Below are 17,723 nucleotides of genomic sequence, written 5' to 3'. Positions count from 1 at the left end.
CATCAGGCAAGACCTTAAAGAAGGAAGAAGCAATTCATCACAGGTGAATTGTGATCACCAGTTTGAAGAACAAAGGAAAAAAAAAAAATTAATGGCAAAGTGTTATAGACAAACATGGGATACCTCTTAGTACACCAATGTATACATAATGAGAAGACAAGAAGAAATGGTAGCAAAATGGACAAAAAATGTTTGAAGAAATAATGGGCAAAAACTTCTCAAGTTTGATGAGAAACTTTAATTTGCTGGTACCATTTGAAATAACATCTTGAAATGTGCTAAAGGGAAAAGTAGCCATATTGAAACACTCCCTGTATCCTGTTTTGCATAACCTCCCTCAGAAGAAATTACCAGAACCTATCCTGTACGGGGAAAAGGAAATATTAAATTCTAATATGTCCTCTAGTATTCCTATCTTACCTAAATCAGATTATTAGATAACAGGGGAAAGTTAAAGAGCAGTTGTGAGGAAAGCAGTCTATGGGGATAGGCTCATTAAAAGAAATGACCGTATATTACAGTAAAAATAATGGCAAGGCTAAACCTCTAAGAAGGAATTTATAGGGAAATCATGATTATTCACATTATGTGTCAACTTGACTAGGCTATCATTGGTCAAACACTTACTGAGATAATGTCCTAAAGGGATAATTTTTAGATGGAATTAACATTTAAATGTCCTTCAGGGATCACTGACTTGTCATGGCAAAAGGGCTTGCCTAACTCAGTGAAACTATGAGCCATGCCATGTAGGGCCACCGAAGATAGATGGGTCACAGTGGAGAGTTCTGACAAAACACGATCCACTGGAGGACGGAATGGCAAACCACCCCAGTATAATTGCTGTGAGAACCTCATGATCTGTATAAAAGGACAGGAAGATATGGCACTGAAAGATGAGTCCCCCTTGTCAGAACATGTCCAACATGCTACTGGGGAAGAGCAGAGGAGAACTATGAATAGCCTCAGGAAGAAAGAAGTGGCTGAGCCAAAGCAGAAACGGCGCTCAGTTGTGGATGTGTCTGGTGATGAAAGTAAGATCTGATGTTGCAAAGAACAGTACTACATGTGGAACCTGGAATGTTAGGTCCATGAATCAAGGCAAATTGGAAGTGGTCAAGCCTAACCACCTAACCATATGGTAAGAATAAACATTGACATCTTAGGAATCAGTGAATAAAATGGACAGGAATGGATGAATTTAATTCAGATGACCATTAATTATACCTACTACTGTGGGCAAGAATCCCATATAAGAAATGGAGTGGCCTTCATAATAAAAAAAATTCCAAAATGCAGTACTCAGGTACAACCTCAAAAATTACAAAATGATTGTGATTTGTTTCCAAGGCAAGCCATTCAACATCACAGTAATTCAAGTCTATGCCCCTACCACCAATGCCAAAGAAGCTGAAGTTGATCAGTTCTATGAAGACGTACAAGACCTCATAGAACTAACAGCAAAAAAAAAAAAAAGTTCTATTCATCATTGGGGGTTGGAATGCAAAAGTAGGAAGTCAACAGATACCTGGAGTAACAGGCAAATTTGGCCTTGGAGAACAAATGAAGCAAGGCAAAGGCTAATTGAATTCTACTAAGAATGCACTGGTCATAGGAAATGCCCTTTTTCAACAAGACAACTTTATACATGGACATCACCAAATGGTCAACATTGATATCAAATTGATTACATCCTTTGTAGCCAAAGATGGAGAAGATGTATACAATCAGCAAATCAAGACCTGGAGCTTACTGTAGCTCAGATCATCAGCTTCTCACAGCAAAATTCAGGCTTACACTAAAGAAAGTGGGGAAAACCACTAGGCCAGCCAGGTACAACTTAAGTCAAATCCCCTATGAATATGCAGTGGAGGTAATGAATAGCTTCAAAGGATTAGATTTAGTAAATAGAGTGCCTGAAGAACTGTGGATGGAGGTCCATCATATTGTACAGGAGGCAGTGAACAAAACCAGCCCAAAGAAAAAGAAAAGCAAGAAGGCAAAGTGGTTATCTGAGGAGGCTTTACAAATAACTAAAGAAAGAAGAGATGCAAAAAGCAAGGGAGAAAGGGAAAGGAACATCCAACTAAATGTAGAGTTCCAAAGAATAGCAAGGAGAGACAAGAAGGCCTTCTTCAATGAACAGTGTGTAAAACTAGAACAAAACAACAGAGGGGAAAGACTAGAGATCTCCTGTAAATATCAAGGGAACATTTCTCCCAAAGATGGCCACAATGAAAGACACAAATGGAAGAAACCTAGTAGACTCTGAAGAGATCAAGAAGAGATGTTAAGAATACATGAAAGAATTGTACAAAAAAGATCTTAATGAACCATATTACCACGATGGAGTGGTCAGTAACCCAGAGTCAGATATTCTAGAGTGTGAAGTCAAGTGGGCCTTAGAAAGCACTGCTGTTAATAAAGCTAGTGGATGCGATGGAATTCCAGTAGAACTATTCAAAACCCTAAAGGATGATGCCATCAAGATGGTGCATCCAGTATGTCAGCATATCTGGAAGATCCAGCAGTGGTCACAGGACTGGAAAAGGTTGATCCTTATACCAATTCCCAAGAAGGGTAGTACTAAAGAATGTTCTAACCATCAGATAATTGTACTCATCTCCCATGCTAGTAAGGTCATGCTTAAAATCTTGCATGCTAGGCTTCAGCATTATATGAACCAAGAACTTCCAGATGTCCAAGCTGGTTTTAGAAAAGGCATAGGAACCAGAGATCAAATTGCCAACAATTGCTGGATCATAGAGAAAGCAAAAAAATTATAGAAAACATCTACTTCTGTTTCATCAACTACTCTAAAGTCTTTGACTGGATGGATCATAATAAACTGTGGAAAGTTCTTAAAGAGATGGGAATACCAGACCATCTTACCTGTCTCCTGAGAAACCTGTATGCATGTCAAGAAGCAATAGTTAGAACCCTGTATGGTACAACTGAATGGTTTAAGATTGAGAAAGCAGTATGACAGGGCTGTCTGCTGTCACCCTGTTTAATCTATATGCTGAGCACATCATCAGAAATGCCAGGCTGGATGAGTTACAGCTGGAATCAAGATAGATGGGAGAAACAACAACCTCAGATATGTGGGTGATACCACTCTAATGGCAGAAAGCAAAAAGGAACTACAGATGAGGGTGAAGGAGGAGAGTGAAAGAGCTGGCTTAAAACTAAATATTAAAAAAAAAAAACAACACTAAGATCATGGCATCCAGCCCCATTATTTCATGGCAAATAGAAGGGGAAAAGATAGCAACAGATATCCTTTCTTGGGCTCTAAAATCACTGTGGATGGTGACTGCAGCCATGAAATCAGAAGATGATTGCTCCTTGGCACGTAAGCTATGACAAACCTAGACAGTGTGTTAAAAAGCAGAAACATTACTCTGCTGACAAAGGTCCATATAGTCAAGGGTATGGTCTTCCCAGTGTTCATGTACGGTTGTGAGAGCTGGACCATAAAGAAGGCAGAGCACCAAAGAATTGATGCCTTCAAATATGGTGGCTGGAGAAGACTCCTGAGAGTCCCTTGGACAGCAAGGAGATCAAACCAGTCAATCTTAAGGGAAATCAACCCTGACTACTCATTGGAAGGACTGATGCTCCAGTATTGGAAGCTCCAGTATTTTGGTCATCTGATGTGAACAGCTGACTCATTGGAAAAGACCCAGATGCTGGGAAAGATTGAGGGCAGAAGGGGAAGAGGGTGTCAGAGGATGAGATGGCTGGAAGGCATCACTGATGTCATGAACATGAACCGGGGAAAACTTCGGGAGTTGGTGAGGGACAGAGAGGCCTGGTGTGCTGCAGTTGCAAAGAGTCAGACACTACTGGGTGACTGAAAAACAACATTTAAGTAAACAGATTTTGAATAAAGCAAATCACCTCGCTCCCCATGATGATAGCTGGCTTCATATAATTAACTATTCAAAAGGTTTAAGAGCCAAGATGCTAAGACTGATGTCTCCAAAGAAGGGATCCTGGGATTCTGTCTCCATACTGCAATTTAGAAATTCTGCCTGAATCTCCAGTCTCCAGACTACAACATAGATTTTTTGCTGGAATTTCCAGTCTGCTGGCCTGTCCTGCAAATTCTGGACTTGGTAGTCCCCACCACTGCATGGGTCAATTGCTTAAAAAAGAAAAAAAAAAATCTCTGAAATGAACTCCTTAAACATCTCTCTCCCTCGTTCCTCCTCCTCTCTACTTTCTCTGCCAACACTCTATTTTCTTCCACTCTATCCCTCTCTCTTTCCTTACTTATCTAACTATCTTCCCTATTGGTTCTTTTTCTCTAGAAAAACTGATTAATACAAATCAAAAGACAACACAGGAAACAAAACAAAAACATAAAATGGGCACCAGAGGAAACAGCAGACTGACACCTGCCGTTGCATCAGACAATAAAAACGGGCTAACTCCCAGCTAGAAAAACATAAAGCTCCACACTAAAAGCCTATTTACCTCAGCGACTTTTCCCAGTACAGTAGGTCTGACATGCAACAAGAATTACAAGAAACACTAGAAGACAATGAAAACCACAGTTTGAAGAGACAAACCAGGTAACAGAACCAAACTCAGAACTGGCGGACATTCTGAAGTTACCAGGTCAGAAAATTTAAAATAACTCTGCTTGATACATGTAGGGCTATAATTTAAAAAGTGTACTGTATTCAATATCAGATATAAATAGAGATATGGAAACTTAAAAGGAAATGTCAGAAATCAAAATCACTGAAGGAGAAAGACTGCCTTTCATGAGTTCTAGACTGGGTATGGCTAAGGAAAGAATCACTGAGCTTGAAGATATGTTAATAAAAACTTTCCAAACTGAAATACATGGATAAAAAAATAACATGAAAAAGGACTGAATAAGATATCTAAGAACTGTTTGTACAATGACAACAGGTGTAATACAGATGTATTGGGAACCCAGAAAGAGAAGGGAAAAAAAGAGCAAAAACAATTGTTGAGGTGAAAACAGCTAAGAATTTTTCAAAAATCATGACAGACACCAAACCATAGATCAAGGACCCAGAAGACTGCAGGCAGGATAAATAACAGAAGTTTCACCTAGGCATGCAGAAAACCAAAAAAAAAAAAAAAAGATTTTGAAGCATGCACACAGAAAAACACCTTACCTATGAAGAAAAGGTAGAAGATTCACAGCAGACTTTTTGTCATTGACAATACAAGCAAAGAGAGTAAAGTGAAATATCTAAAATGTTGAAATAAAGGAATCACCAAGCTAGAATTCTTTATTAAGGAAAATTGTTGTTCAAATATGAAGGGGACATAAAGACATTCTCAAATGAATTAAAAAATGAGGAATTTTTCACCAGTAGATCTGCTTTTCAAAAAGTGTTTAAAGTTTAGAGAAATAAAATGATGCAGGTCAGAAACTGAGATCTACATAAAGAAATGAGGGAGGGAATACATAGAGGTAAAGTAAAACCTTTTTTATTTTTCATACTTGATTTAATATACAATGTCCAAGTTGACAACAGCAACAATATATTGGGTGATTATAGCTTATTAGTAAGTGAAATGAGTGACAAGAACGTGAGAAGGGCTGAATTTGAAATATTCTGTTACAAGGAACTCACACTACTCATAAAAAAAAAAAAACAGACCTATTTGGAAATGGACTTAGTTGTAAATATATTTTGCCATCCTTAGGAAATCACTAAAATAATTTAAAAATAAGTATAATTGACTTGTTAAAAAATGAGAGAAGACAGAATCATATAAAATGCCCAATGAAACAAGATATGGCAGAAAAAGGATGGAAGATTTTAGAAGTTAAGAAGCACAAGAATGAAAACAGTACAAAAAGGGGAGAGATTAATCCAACTATATACATAATCACTCTAAATGTGAATAGATTCAATGCAACTATGGAACAAATAGGCAATGACAGAGCGAATAAAACAACAACTGACTATATGTTGTCTGTAAGAAAGCCACTTAAAATAGAAAAAACATAGATTATAAGTAAAATTATGGAGAAAAATATACCACACTAACACTAGTGAAAGGAAAGCAGGAGTTAGATATATCAATTTCAGGCTAAGCAGACTTTAAAACAAGGAAAATTATCAGGGATAGAGAGGAACATTACATAATGATAAAGAGGTCAGTTTTCTGAAACAACAATCCTTAATGTGTCTGTGCATAACAGCAAAGTACCAAAATAAATGAGGCAAAAACAGATAGAATAGAAAGACCAAATAAACAAGTATTAATATAGTTGAGACTTCAACAGATCTCTATCAATAATTGACAGATTCTGCTTTCAGAAAATCAGTGAGGATACAGCTGAACTGAACTACCAATCAACCAGATCTAATTGATATTTACAAATGCTTATCTAACAGCAGAAGAATGCAGTTCATCCTTGGGTATCTGAGGGGAATTGGTCCCAGGAGCCCTCGCATATACAAAAATCTGCTGATGCTCAAGTCCCTCATATAAAATGGAAATGTACAATGAATAAAAATTTCAATCCAAGTTGATTAAATCCACGAAGGGGAAATGCAGGAATAGGAAGAGCTGACTCTGCTTCTTAAAAACAAGCCAAATGTGCCTGCCCATTTTACTCAAGAGTCAATTGCATATTCCTTTCAAGCTCACAGGGACATTGACCAAGGCACATCACTTTCAAGGACATAAAACAACTCACTGTTAAAAGAATTGAAATCATCTGAAGTATGCTGTCAGTACACAATGGAACCAAACTAGAAATCAAAAACAGAACCCCATGGACTAAATAGTCTTTGGAATTCTCCAGGCTAGAATAGTGGAGTAGGTAGTCTTTCCCTTCTCCAGGGGATCTTCCCAACCCAGGGATCAAACCTAGGTCTCCCACATTGCAGGTGGATTCTTTACCAGCTGAGCCACAAGGGAAAGCCAAGAATACTGGAGTGGGTAGCCTATCCCTTCTCCAGTGGATCTTCCTGACCCAGGAATTGAACCGGGGTCTCCTGCATTGCAGGTAGATTTTTTACCAACTGAGCTATCAGGGAAGCCCCTAGAAGTCCCTGAAGAATCCCAAATTATTTGGAGATTAAACAACACACTTGTAAATAAAACATGGGTCAAAAAAGAAATGTCAAGAGATGTTAAAAATAATTTGAACTTGATGAAAAAGGAAGTAAAACTTTCAAAATTTGTGGAGTGCAGTGAAAGCAAAGTAGAGGTAAATTTGTAGCATTGAATGCATATTTTATAGAAAAAGATTAAAACCAAAGATGTACGCTTTCACCCTAGGATACTAAAGAAAGAAGAACAATATAAACCAAAAGAAAGAAGGAGTAACAAACTTCAAGCAGATATTAATGAATTTTAAAATAAGGAACAGAAATATCAATAGATATAATGAGAAAACTAATGAAAATAAAAGATGGGTCTTTGAAAAGATTAACTGATAAACCTTTGCTAGGCTAAGAAAAAATAAAGAGAAGATGTAATACCAGAAATGAAAGCAGGATCATTATTTAAGAATAGAGTATTATACAAAACTTCATGATCATAAACTTGACAATTTGAAAGAAATGGACTAATGCTTGAAAGACACATTTTACCAGAACTGACACAAGGAGAATACAAATGTGTAAAGAAAGAAATTGAAATTACCAAAACCTCTCACAAACAATACATCAAAATATTCTCATTTTTTTTCCTGAATATATTACAGTTAAGATTCTTTTCAGTTTTCTAGGATGATTACTATCATAATAGCAATCATGAGAAATTTCCCTTATAGAATGACATGCTTGATTTCAAAAAAATTACTAAATGATGTGATAGCTAAGAAATTTGCTACAAATGGAAAAATCTCTCCTATTTTTGCCCTCAACACATCTGCATTTTAGCAAAAGCTACCATGAACTTCAATGAATCTTACATGTCATGTACCATGCTAAATGTAATGTACATATTTTCTATAATAGAGCTATTCTTTAATGTAATTATTTCCCTCATCTCACACACAGGACACCTGAGTTTTATGAAGATAAAAAACATTGTCTCATGCCATACTAAGTAAGTAGCCAAAAATCGAATCAAACAGAACAAGAATCTACTTTACCATTTTTTTAAATGATATCTTTCATTTTCATCCTCTGTTCACCAATAACACATTTAGAAACTACAGCTGAACTGTATTTGCTGATTATTTTATTCAAATAGAGTAGGTAGGCTTGATAGAACCCTGAAATACAGCAATTACAGGTACAATTATTATATGTACACTTCATGGTTCAGAGATTATAGATATTTTTATACATTGAATACTTGAAAAGTTTTATTAAGGTCACTGGCTAGTCCTAAAGGGGAAACCCATATTAAAGGAAGTGTTTGATTATTTCTTGTCTATTCACTAGAATGAAGTTCTAAGAGGGCAGGGAGTTTGTTTTATTAAGAGATCTATTCCTAATCCCTAAAAAAGTGCCTGACGTGAACATACAGTGTTGAGAATTGTCAATATTTGTGGGGAAGTGTAAACTTAATGTATAATCATTTTTCAATGTAATGCTACCAGATTTGCTTCTATTTGTATAGATGAACAAAACCAGAGCAATAAAATACTGCTTTCATAGAGCTCAAATTTTAGTAACTTATAGTAATTTCTTCTCATTTATTCAAGGAGGCTTTCAATTTGTTCATTTATAGTGATATTTTAATGGAATTGGTTAATCTCCATACAGTATAGTCTTAATAATTATGTTGTGCTCTTAAGAATACAAGAGGTATTCACTTTAAGAATGGCCTCTTCGTTTCATAGTTGTGAATCTTCACAAGAAAAGAGTATTTAACAGATATGTTAATGTATGTTGGTATAAATTGAATGAAATGTGCAGTACAAAATCATGTACAAAGCTCATTTAGGAACTAAAAATTTGTTTCCATTTTGGTTTTATACATCTAGGAAAGTTAATTTTCTGTTCTTACTAAAGTGCTATGTGAAACTGTGGTTATAAATGAACTGAATTTCATAAGCCAAATGAACCTGCAATTCTTGTTCAAGTAAAAATATGGTACATAATACACATGCAATTAAAAGTCAAATCACACAGGGCACATATTATTGGCTCTATATCTAAATATATGTGTGTATGATATATATGTATCACACAAAATAACAATCCAGAGGTAAAGTGCACTTATAGGTAGAATTATGTTTCTCCAAAATTCACACATGGACTTCCTAATATTCAATGTGCCTGCATTTGGAACCAGGGACTTTGTGGAGGTAATTAAGATTAAATGAGGTTGTACGGATGGGGCCCTAATCCAGTAAGATGAGTGTTCTTATGAGAAGAGAAACTAGATAAAAGGTCACATGAAGACACAGAAGGCAGGAAACCAAGGAAGGAGACCTCTGGGAGAAACCAAACCTTCCAACAACACCTCGATTTCCAGCCTCCAGGACTCGCAGAAAATAAGTTTCTGTGGTTTAAGTCATCCCCTCTGTGGCATTTTGTGACATCCCTAGATGACTAATACAATTGCCCAAACCCTAAGAGCACAAGAAAGAAATCCCCTAAGCAAAACTTGATAGTGTGTGTATTAAACAGAAAGCTTTTTTTCAGATATTTAGTAGTGTTATGGTTTGTGCATGCATGTGTGTGTGTGCATGTGTGAAAACACATGTCATGCTACAGAGACCAAGCAACTTAAATATGCAATATGTATTTTTTTTCATTTTTGTATATTGAACAAAAGTTACTTTACAAGTGTTAAACGCAAATGAACCAAAGATTTCCCCTGCTTATTGTGGCCCCTATATTTTTACTCCTTCAGAGCATTCAGGACTGTTAGCCCAAGAGTCTCCTGGTGTGAAAAATTCTTACACATGCAATTGCTTTAAATATAGCCTCAATAGGCATATTTCCTTGTCATTTAGAAGCCAGCTTTCTTTGCATACCCCCAAGAAACTGCCCTAGCTATAAGATAAATTGTGGACCATTCAAAACCCCAATCTCTTGCCGGCTTTGAAAGTGCTCTGACCCAGAAACCTCTGTCTGGCACTTTTATTGTGCCAGGTCACTACATGGTAGGGCTTTTCCATAATTGTTTCTCTTAATATAAATAGAGTATTTCACAAGGAACTTTCTTATTAGATGAAGAGATTTTCCTGTCCAGATTAGTAAATTTTAATCATAAATCATTTATGAGATTGTTCTAATAATCACGGGAAAAAGTTGATCAAATACATACAGATTACATGAGTTTAAAGTCATTAAATTTATAATGTAAGGGAAGATGATTGTAGGGCAATTTATAAAAGCCTATGTTTTCCTCCTATATACCTTCCTTTTGTGATCATGTTCACTATTTCCTTCTACTTTGCAGTTCCTAGGGTACTAAATAAACTGGTTTCTTTTATTCTTCAATTTTTATCAAAACTAATTATGTCTATTTACCTATAACATATTCAAAAACATCAAAACAGAAATGTATAAAGTTTCTCATATGTTAAATCACTTTGAAAATGAGAGATAATGTGAAAGACACATGAATTCCAAGTTATGTCAGTACCTTCTATCCAGGAATTTGTTAAACTTTCTTTCAATTAACAGAAATACATGTGTTAAAGAGTTAACAGCAGTTAACACTGTTGTGTGATATATAGGAAAGTAATTGACAGTAAATCCTAGGTGTTCTTATCATAATGAGAATTTTTCTTTCTCCTTTTATTTATTTTCATTCCAGCTATATGACATGATGGGTGTCAGCTGAATCCATTGTGATAATCATTTCAGAATATAAATCATGCTCTGTGCCTTTAACTTATGCAGTAATATGTCAATTAGTTCTCAATAAAAGTAGAGAAAAAGTGGTTTTAAAAGTTTACTGAAAAAAAAAAATTTACTGAAGTGAAATTTACTGATGTGAAAATAAAAAAGCAAAAAGAAGAAAGGCTTCCATGTAGCAATATGAATTTTCTTTTTGCTCCCTCTCTTCAAATAATTAAGCCTTTGAAGAGAAAATTTATAAACAACTTAAGTGTGTTTAAAAACATAGAACTTTTTTGTTAGAAAGTCCTTTATGTTTTCTTTTCATCATGTTCAGATTGAAAAAGTCAATAGTTTAAGATTAGATAATTAGGAAGCTAAAAGTCTCCAGGTTTTGGAGCTTTTACTTAATTGCGGTGCTTAAAAGTTTGTAAACAATAAGATGCTGAAATGTACCACTATAAAAGTAAAGGAACAATTCATGTGACTTCAAATTTGGCGATTCATTTTTAGACACAGTATCAAAAGCACTTCCACAAAAGAAAAACCTGGTTAACAGGATTTTTTAAAAATTAATAATTTATAAGCTGTGAAGGAAAGTTTTAAGGGAATAGAAAGACAAGCCATGGATTAGGATTAAGTATCCAGAAACCACATATCCAATAAAGGTCCTATATGCAAAATACAGAAAGAAATTTTAAAACTCAACAGTAAAAAATACTTAATGTGCAAAATATCTAGATATCTCACCAAAGAAGACAAGCAGATAGCAAATAAACATGAATATGCTGAAAATTATATGTCATGAGGGAATTGCAAATGAAAGAAAGCCACATCACTATACAACCATTAGAAAGACTTATATTAAAAATTTTAACAATACCAGTTGCTGACGTGGGTGCAGAGCAACAGAACTCTCTCTTTTTTTTAAATGTGTTAAACCTTTTATTTTTATATTTTTTAATTTATTTATTTTAGTTGGAGGCTAATTACTTTACAATGTTGTAGTGGTTTTTGCCATCACCGACAGTGAGCATGCAAAACGATTAAGCCACTTTGAAAGACAGTTAGAAATTTCTTAGAAAGATAAACATACTCTTACCATACAATCCAGCATTTGTGCTCTTAGGAATTTGCTCAACTTATCTGAAAACATATTCACAAAACCCCTGTAGATCTCAGGTTTTTGCTCTCCATGAAAGAAGCTTAGAAGTTACCACTCTGTCCTAACAACAAATAAAACGCTGAGCAGACTCGAAAATCAACAGCTCTTCTTGAATTCCTAAGAGAGGGGAGGACACAGTTCAAACTGCTCTCTCCAAGACTGAAGAGTCAGAGAGATGAACACTGGGAGTCAGGACTCACCTGAGCAGTCTCATGCACAAACCGGCAAGGGAGCCAAGCTGGAGTAGGAAAAACCAAACTGGAACTGAAGAATTGCTGGAGGCTCAAAGTGGACAATTCTGACATTTCAAAACTCCAGGGGAACCCAGTCATGGGAGGGGTGTCCCACACATTAGTGAGCTTTACTTCCAGGAGGTGATGCAGTTTTTCACTAGAGAAAGTTCTAGAGAAAAATCCCCCTGTGTTTTCAACAGCAGGAGGGGAAGAGGAACCGTTTTGAAGTGCGTCAGAGCATGCTGTTATTCTTCTTAATAAAGTCTGCCCCCAGGAGAAATTAATTAACCAGAGTCTAATTGGCTGGGGTATTAGCAGAGCCTAGCTCACCTGGGAGAAGGGAAATACCTAACTCTAATCAGCTGTAGCCTTCCACGTAGGAACAGGGAAATACACAACTCTAGCCCACTCCAGCCATCTTCATTCACTTAAGGAAAGATAGGTGAAGTTCACAATTCAGAGGCACTGACCCACAAATGAGAGCTAACTACAGGGTGGATCCCTGGGTTGGGAAGAGCCCCTGGAGAAGGGAATGGCAACCCACTCCAGTATTCTTGCCTGGAAAATCCCATGGACAGAGGAGCCTGGCAGGCTACAGTCTACTGGGTTGCACAGAGTTGAACATGACTGAACCGATTTAGCACAGCACAGCTCAGAATTATAGAACACTTCCCCTAACCCCACACCTTACCACCACATTACTAATGACCTATTTGTAGCAGTTCTTTGTTAAAATCTGGCTGTCGAGAAAAATTACAAGGCATACTAAAAGGTAAAGGAAATACAAGGGATAGAAGGTGCCACACATAGCAGGGACTGGGAATAATCACACCAGGATTATAAAAGAACAATAATTAACATGTTAAGAGTACTAATGGATAGATTAGACAGTATGCAAAAACAGATGGAGAATGTGGGCAGAGAGATGGAAATCCTAAGGGAGGAAAAAAAAGAAAAGAAACACTAGAAATCCAAAACACTGCAACAGAGATGGGAAGAATTCCTTCGATGGGATTATCAATAGCCTACACAGGACAGAAGAAAGCATCTCTCATATCCAAGGTCTGTGGGACAAGTACAAAAGGTGTAACATCCACGTATAAGAATACCAGCAGGAGAAGAAAGAAAGTAGCAGGAGACATATTTGAAACAATAACAACTGAGAATTTCCCCCCAATTCATGTCAGTCACTGGATCACAGATCCAGGAAGCTCAGAAAACATCCAGCAGAATAGACACCAAAAAATCACATGTAGGCATTTCATTTTCAAACTATAGACAATCAAAGATAAAGGAAAAGGCCTAAAAAAACCACCTTTATGTAAATGCTTATAGCAGCTTTATTCATAATTGTCAAAAATCAGAAGCAACTGAGATTTCCATTAATAGGTATAGGTAAACAATTGTGGTACATCTCAACAATGAGATGTCATTCCATGAAAAAGAAATGAGGTATCAAACATGAAAAGATATGTATAAATTGCAAATACATATTGATAAGTGAAAGAAGCCAGTCTGGAAAGAATACATGATGGAAAACTGTATGATATTCTGGAAAAGGCAAAACTGTAGAGATGATTTTAAAAGTCAGTGGTTTGGGGACCAAAAAGCATTAAACAGATGAAGTACAGAGGATTGTTCAGGGTAATGAAACTATCTTATATGATACTGTTGTATACTGTACTGTATCACCACTATGATACTATAGTGGTGGATGCTTGATACTGTGTATCTGTGAAAACTCAAATTTACAGCACAAAAAAATATTAATCACTTAGTCGTATCCAGCTCTTTGCAACCCCGTGAACTGTAGCCCACCAGACCCTTCTGTCCGTGGAATTATCCAACCAAGACTACTGGAGTGGGTTGCCATTCCTTTCTCCAGAGGATCTTCCTGACCAAGGGATGGAACCCAGGTCTCCTGCATTGCAGGCAGATTCTTTACCACCTGAGCCACCAGGAAAGCCTTAAGCACAAAAAGTGAACCTTAAATATATGTAATTTAAAAAAACATAATTTAAATATTCAGGAGAATCCCACAATGGAACAAAGAATGTGACAAAGTATCTAATTGTATTACAAGTACTATATGAAACAACAGGCTTCCCTGGTGGCTCAGATGGTAAAGAATCTGCCTTCAGTGCAGGAGACCCAGATTCGGTCCCTGGGTTGGGAATATCCTGTGGAGAAGGGAATGGCAACCCACTCCAGTATTCTTGTCTGGAGAATCCCATGGACAGAGGAGCCTGGCGGACTACAGTCCGTGGGGCCGCAGAGTTGGACATGATGAGTGACTGGCACTTTCACTTTCTTTCATATGAAACAATTTCGCTTACTAAGTTTGGGAGAAAATGGCGTTGACCTAAGAAACTCTGGAACTAAGTGGAGGCCATAAAATGGAAGCCAAAATAAACTACATAAAAAGCACCTTAATAAATTAATGAATAGATATTTCCTATGAAAAAATAACTCAGATAATATATTTGCTTGAATTAAAGTATAACATCATTGATATTCCCTATCTCCGACTCAATGAAAGTGAATGACTCACCCTGGATCGCTACATCTGTTGTCTTTGAAACCACTGTTTCAAGCAGATGCTTAAGGCTTTTCTTAAGACTTCACATATACTGATCCCAGGAACAAATTTATCTAAAATGGAATTTGAAAAATGTATTAAAGCTATGTAAGATCTTTACTTTAGTGTTGCCTGTACTCAAGCTGCAGACTCGCTCAAGACTCAAAATGTACACTTATCACAGTAGATGTGTTGGCTGTCGAAGCTCAGAGCAGAGACAGCTGAAGAACCCTGCAGAGATTTCTTGGAATTCAGCTCCTCTTCATTAAAACCAATGGCAAATGTAAAGTAAACAGGAGGTGACAAAGGGTGCAAAGACATTCATTGTGCATGTTTTCCCTGGTGTGTGCTGCTTGCCTGGAGTCCCTTCTCTCTGTCATCTATTCCCCAACACAGCATGAGTTAGAAATTTTATCAATAAATGTTTTCACTCTCAATGTTTGACCGGTTCTAATAGACTGTTAAATACAGTTTTTAGGTTCACAGCTAGTCATCATTTGTCTATATCCATGGCAAGGAATATGGAATAAGCTGCTCTCAGCGTTTTTTGCACACTAAAGTAAGATGACAAATGCTGTGTATCAGAATGGTCATGCATATAAAATTCAGACACCCAGCTGGCATGCTGTAGATATTTTGATTTTATTTTTAAAATGTGAATAATAAAGGTAGTTATAAGTTCAGTATTATAGTCAGGCATACATTATAATGAAATGAGCTACATGAATTAACAATATGCACAATACAACTTATTCTTTGATCCTGATTTTTAGAATTCATGTTATGCTTATTGATTTATACATTAGAGTTTTTCTATTTGAATGCAGTCAAAAACATAGCTATACTAGAAAGCACTATGTTTTATAATTGGGACAAGCTCTCTCAATAGGCAGAGGAAAGGAATCTGACTGATTCATCTTTTATTTTCTTATATGTATATAAGAAAATCACTTTATTTTGACATGCCTCCATATTAAAATTAGCTTTATATAATATGCCTGTAATCCCTAATTTTCATGCTAGGTTAAGATTTAAATAGAAATTATAAGAATGGCACTGATACAGATTTATGATACTCCAGAAAACATCAAATTTGGCCTGTGAGTTAAGAAAGTCTATGGCTTCAGAAAGACATACTAGATTTCCAAAATTCTTCAACATTATAAAGTATGCATCATAATCCCTAATTGCAATGCAGATGAAGTCTGTCAATGCCCTTTAACATATAACTCCTTTCATCACTGCTTCAGATATGTATTGGCAAATTACAATTTACAAGTAATGAAAATAAAAATTACACAATTATTAATCAAATAGTGTACTATCAAGTAGGATGGATTAAATTATACTGTGATAATTTACAATCACAAAATCTCACTGGCTTAATGCAGTCACAATTTATTTCTTGGCAATTAAACATATCTATTGTGGTTTGCAAGGACTTTTGGCTTGTAATTGTCTCTCAGGATTCTAGGGTGTGGGACTTCCCTCGTGGTCTGGTGGTTAAGAATCCACCTTCCAATGCAGAGGACAGGGTTTGATCCTTGGTTGGGGAACTCAGATCCCACATGCTACAGAGCAACTAAGCCTGTGTGCTGCAACTACTGAATACAGGCACCTCGACCAGACAGTCCATGTGCTGCATCTATAGAGCCCATGAGCTCTGGGGCCCACAAGCCACAGCTAGAGAGAGAGACCCCAGCATCATGATTAAGACCCAGTGCAGCCAAAAATAGAAACAAATAAATAATACTTAAAAAAAAAGGAATCTAGGGTAATAGAGACTCATTCTGGACACATAATTCTGCAACCATTTCAGTAGGGAAATGGCTAGATGGAAAGTTGCACCTGGATTCCAAAATTTCCAATATAAATACTCTGTTCATATTTCGCCTGCCAAAGCAAGTCACATGGCAATTCTAATTCAAAGAAAATGGAGGAGGAATAAACCTGGGATGATTCCAACACCAATCACAAGTGCCCAGAGCTTTTCACAGGCATACCTTGTTAAATTTACTCTAGTCATTAGCTTCAGCTGAGTGTCAAAAGGAACGCTGAGCTCCTGGAAATCAAACTACTACACAGTAAAGATGATGATCAGCAAATTACCCAGGGCTAGCCCATGACTGTTCCTGTCGATAAAGTTTTATTGGAATCAGCCATGCTCATTCCTTTATGTATTGTTTATGGCTGCTTTTATATGACAACAGAAGAGTTATGTAGTTACAACAAACTCTGTATGCCCTGCAAAGTCTAAAATATTTACTCTTTGAAGTTTTAAAGAAAACTTTGCTGGTTACTGGTGTAAGTGCATACATACATACCTCCTACATGACAGGTGGTGAAGATTTTATTTTTGTTTCATCCTTATTTTTTCTTTCAATAGTGCTTGTTTCTTACATAATATTTTACATCTGAAAATTCAAAGAGGTCCCCACAGGAGCCTATGTTACTGATTAATGAGTATGAAAAATATTAATACATATTTACCACAAGAAATTACTGAGGAAGGTTGAGTTTGCAACAATGAAAGAATAAATAGGAAGTCGTGTATGCCATTTTTTGGTAAATATAACTTTTTAAAATATATGCTTGGTGTATTTTTAATTTTCTGAAAAATTATTTCACTGATAGCTATTTTTTAATTTATTTATTGGGGCAACATACACACAAAATAAAATCCACAGTTCTCAAGACCTCAGTTTTGTGGCCTTAAACATACCCACATTGCTGGGCACCTATCACCACCATTCTTCTCGAGAACCTCCCCATCCTCCCCAACTGAAATTCTGTACCCATTACATACCAACTCCCCATTTTCTCCTCCCAACAACTCTGGATAACAGCATCTGTCTCTATGAACCTAATCACCCTAGGTATTCCCACACAAGTGGGATGCTACAACATTTAACTTTCTGTGACCGGCCTCCTCCTTATAGCATAACATAGTCAGGTTTCATGCATGCTGTAGAACACGCCAAGATTTCCTT

This window comes from Cervus canadensis, chromosome 16 (assembly GCF_019320065.1).
Source record: "Cervus canadensis isolate Bull #8, Minnesota chromosome 16, ASM1932006v1, whole genome shotgun sequence".
Taxonomy (NCBI): domain Eukaryota; kingdom Metazoa; phylum Chordata; class Mammalia; order Artiodactyla; family Cervidae; genus Cervus; species Cervus canadensis.
This window is presented reverse-complemented; position numbering follows the sequence as displayed.